The sequence below is a fragment of the Delphinus delphis genome, chromosome 13 (assembly GCF_949987515.2).
Source record: "Delphinus delphis chromosome 13, mDelDel1.2, whole genome shotgun sequence".
NCBI classification, from domain to species: domain Eukaryota; kingdom Metazoa; phylum Chordata; class Mammalia; order Artiodactyla; family Delphinidae; genus Delphinus; species Delphinus delphis.
In genome coordinates, this window is record NC_082695.1 from 88,819,110 (window position 1) to 88,824,062 (window position 4,953).

Consider the following 4,953-nt stretch of genomic DNA (forward strand, 5'->3'; position numbering starts at 1 on the left):
AAGGTGCTCATTTTAGATGCGGTCATAGGGTGGTGAGAGAAAAATTAGACTGTTCTGTGATACAGGAAGGCTCCTCGTGCAGCAACTAAGATCCAACACATCCAAAAATAAATAAATAAAAATAAATTAATTTAAAAAAAAGAACAGACATTCACTGTTGATTCAAAATTTAATGACCAACATGCACTTAAGAATGTGTATTCTGCTGCTGTTGAGTGGAGTTTTCTGTATATGTCTGTTAGGTTTAATTGGTTTTTAACGTTGTTCAAGTCCTCTGTTTCCTTATTGATCTCCTGTTTAGATGTTCTATCCATTATTGAAAGTAGAGAATTGAAATCTGCAACTGTTCTGGTAGAACCGTCTCTCTTCCCCTCCAATTCTGTCAATATTTGCTTCATATGTTTTGAGACTCCACCTTTTTAGTGCATATATAATTATAACTGTTATATCTTTTTAAAAAATTACTGAAGTATAGTTGATTTACAATGTGTTAGTTTCTGCTGTACAGCAAAGTGACTCAGTTTTATATATATATATATATATATATATATATGCACTCATATATTTCTGTATATATATATATATTTTCATATCTTTTCCATTATGGTTTATCACAGGATATTAAATATAGTTCCCTGTGCTATACAGTAAGACCTTGCTGTTTATCCATCCTATATATAATAGTTTGTATTTGCTAATCCCAAACTCCCAATCCTTCCATCCCCCCTACCCTTGGAAACCACCAGGCTGTTCTCTATGTCTGTGACTCTGTTTCTGTTTCATAGCTATGTTCATTTGCGTCGTATTTTAGATTCCACGTGTAAATGATATCATATGGTATTTTTCTTTCTTTCTGACTTACATCACTAAGTATGATAATCTCTAGGTCCATCCATGTTGCTGCAAATGGCATTATTTCATTCTTTTTTAAAAACATCTTTATTAGAGTATAATTGCTTTATAATAGTGTGTTAGTTTCTGCTGTATAACAAAGTGAATCAGCTATACGTATACATATATCCCCATATCCCCTCCCTCTTGCATCTCCCTGCCCCCGCCTCCCTATCCCACCCCTCTAGGTGGTCACAAAGCACCGAGCTGATCTGCCTGTGCTATGCGGCTGCTTCCCATTAGCTATCTATTTTACGTTTGGTAGTGTATATATGTTCATGCCACTCTCTCCCTTCGTCCCAGCTTACCCTTCCCCCTCCCCATGTCCTCAAGTCCGTTCTCTACATCTGCATCTTTATTCCTGTCCTGCCACTAGGTTCTCCAGAACCATTTATTTATTTATTTAGATTCCATATATATGTGTTAGTGTATGGTATTTGTTTTACTCTTTCTGACTTATTTCACTCTGTATGACAGTCTCTAGGTCCATCCACCTCACTACAAATAACTCAGTTTCATTTCTTTTTATGGTTGAGTAATACCCCATTGTATATATGTGCCACATCTTCTTTATCCATCCATCTATCGATGGACACTTAGGTTGATTCCATGTCCTGGCTATTGTAAATAGAGCTGCAATGAATATTGTGGTACATGACCTTTGTTTCTTTATAATTTTTAAAAACTTATTTATTTGTTTGTTTATTTATTTATTTGGCTGCATTGGGTCTTTGTTGCTGCTCATGGGCTTTCTCTAATTGCGGCGAGCGTGGGCTACTCTTCGTTGCGGTGTGCAGGCTTCTCATTGCAGTGGCTTCTCTTGTTGAGGAGCATGGGCTCTAGGTGCGTGGGCTTCAGTAGTTGTGGCACACAGGCTCAGGAGTCGTGGCTTGTGGGCTCTAGAGCACAGGCTCAGTAGTTGTGGCACACGGGCTTAGTTACTCCGCGGCATATGGGATCTTCCCAGACAAGGGCTCGAACCTGTGTCCCCTGCATTGGCAGCCGGATTCTTAACCACTGTGCCACCAGGGAAGTCCCCATGACTCTTTTTGAATTATGGTTTTCTCCAGGTATATGCCCAGTAGTGGGATTGCTGGGTTGTATGGTAGTTCTATTTTTAGTTTTCTAAGGAACCTCCATACTGTTCTCTATAGTGGCTGTATCAATTTACATTCCCACCAACAGTGCATGAGGGTTCCCTTTTCTCCACACCCTCTGCAGCATTTGTTGTTTGTAGATTTTTTTATGATGGCCATTCTGACCAGTGTGAGGTGATACCCCATTGTGGTTTTGATCTGCATTTCTCTAATGATTAGTGATGTTGAGCATCCTTTAATGTGTTTGTTGGCAATCTGTATATCTTCTTTGGAGAAATGTCTATTTAGGTCTCCTGCCCATTTTTGGATTGGTTTTTTTTTTTTTTGATATTGATGTGCATGAGCTGCTTGTATATTTTGGAGATTAATCCTTTGTCAGTTGCTTCATTTGCAAATATTTTCTCCCATTCTGAGCGTTGTCTTTTCGTCTTAAGGTTTCTTTTGCTGTGCAAAAGCTTTTAAGTTTCATTAGGTCCCATTTGTTTATTTTTGTTTTTATTTCCCTTTCTCTAGGAAGTGGGTCGAAAAGGATCTTGCTGTGATTTATGTCATAGAGTGTTCTGCCTATGGTTTCCTCTAAGAGTTTTATAGTGTCTGACCTTACATTTAGGTCTTTAATCCATTTTCAGTTTATTTTTGTGTATCGTGTTAGGGAGTGTTCTAATTTCATTCTTTTACATGTAGCTGTCCAGTCTTTCCAGCACCACTTATTGAAGAGGCTGTCTTTTCTCCATTGTATATTCTTATCTCCTTTATCAAAGATAAGGTGACCATATGTATGTGGATTTATCTCTGTGCTTTCTATCCTATTCCATTGATCTGTATTTCTGTTTTTGTGCCAGTACCATACTGTCTTGATTACTGTAGCTTTGTAGTATAGTCTGAAGTCCCAGAGCCTGATTCCTCCAGCCCCATTTTTCTTTCTCAAGATTGCTTTGGTTATTCGGGGGCTTTGGTGTTTCCATCCAAATTGTGAAATTTTTTGTTTTAGTTCTGTGAAAAATGCCATTGGTAGTTTGATAGGGATTGCATTGAATCTGTATATTGCTTTGGATAGTACAGTCATTTTCACAATGTTGATTCTCCCAATCCAACAACATGGTATATCTCTCCATCTGTTTGTATTATCTTTAGTTTCTTTCATCAGTGTCTTATAGTTTTCTGCATACTGTTTTTTTGTCTCTTTAGGTAGGTTTATTCCTAGGTATTTTATTCTTTTTGTTGCAATGGTAAATGGGAGTGTTTCCTTAATTTCTCTTTCAGATTTTTCCTCGTTAGTGTATAGGATTGCAAGAGATTGCTGTGCATTAATTTTGTATCCTGCTACTTTACCAAATTCATTGATTAGCTCTAGTAGTTTTCTGGTAGCATCTTTAGGATTCTCTATGTATACTATCAAGTCATCTGCAAACAGTGACAGTTTTACTTCTTCTTTTCTGATTTGGATTCCCTTTATTTCTTTTTATTCTCTGATTGCTGTGGCTAAAACTTCCATAACTATGTTGAATAATAGAGGTGAGAGTGGGCAACCTTGTCTTCTTCCTGATCTTAGTGGAAATGGTTTCAGTTTTTCACCATCGAGAATGATGTTGGCTGTGGGTTTGTAATATATGGCCTTAATTATGTTGAGGTAAGTTCCCTCTGTGCCTACTTTATGGAGGGGTTTTGTCATAAATGGATGTTGAATTTTGTCAAAAGCTTTTCCTGCATCTATTGAGATGATCATATGGTGTTTCTCCTTCTGTTTGTTAATATGGTTTATCACATTGATTGATTTGCATATATTGAAGAATCCTTGCATTCCTGGGATAAACCCCACCGATCATGGTGTATGATCCTTTTAATGTTCTGTTGGATTCTGTTTGCTAGTATTTTGTTGAGGATTTTTGCATCTATGTTCATCAGTGATATTGGCCTGTAGTTTTCTTTTTTTGTGACATCTTTGTCTGGTTTTGGTATCCGGGTGATGGTGGCCTTGAAGAATGAGTTTGGGAATGTTCCTCCTCCTGCTATATTTTGGAAGAGTTTGAGAAGGATAGGTGTTACCTCTTCTCTAAATGTTTGATAGAATTCACCTGTGAAGCCATCTGGTCCTGGGCTTTTGTTTGTTGGAAGATTTTTAATCACAGTTTCAATTTCAGTGCTTGTGATTGGTTTGTTTATATTTTCTATTTCTTCCTGGTTCAGTTTGGGAAGGCTGTGCTTTTCTAAGAATTTGTCCTTTTCTTCCAGGTTGACTATTTTATTGGCATATTGTTGCTTGTAGTAATCTCTCATTTTCCTTTGTATTTCTGCAGTGTCAGTTGTTACTTCTCCTTTTTTCATTTCTAATTATATTGATTTGAGCCTTTTCCCTTTTTTCTTTATGAGTCTGGCTAATGGTTTATCAATATTGTTTATCTTCTCAAAGAACCAGCTTTTAGTTTTATTGATCTTTGCTGTTGTTTCCTTCATTTCTTTTTCATTTGTTTCTGATCTGATTTTTATGATCTCTTTCCTTCTGCTAACTTTGGTGTTTTTGTGTTCTCCTTTCTCTAATTTCTTTCTTATTTGAGATTTTTCTTGTTTCCTGAGTTAGGATTGTATTGCTATAAACTTTCCTCTTAGAACTGCTTTTGCTGCATCCCATAGGTTTTGGGTCATTGTGTTTTTATTGTCATTTCTTTCTAGGTATTTTTTGATTTCCTCTTTGATTTCTTCAATGATCTCTTGGTTATTTAGTAGTATATCGTTTAGCCTCCATGTATCTGTATTTTTTATAGTTTTTTTTCCCTGTAATTGATATCTAGTCTTATAGCGTTGTGGTTGGAAAAGATACTTGACACAATTTCAGTTTTCTTAAATTTACCAAGGCTTGATTTGTGACCCAAGATATGATCTATCCTAAAGAATTTTCCATGAGCACTTGAGAAGAAATTATATTCTGTTGTTTTTGGATGGAATGTCCTATAAATATCAATGAAGT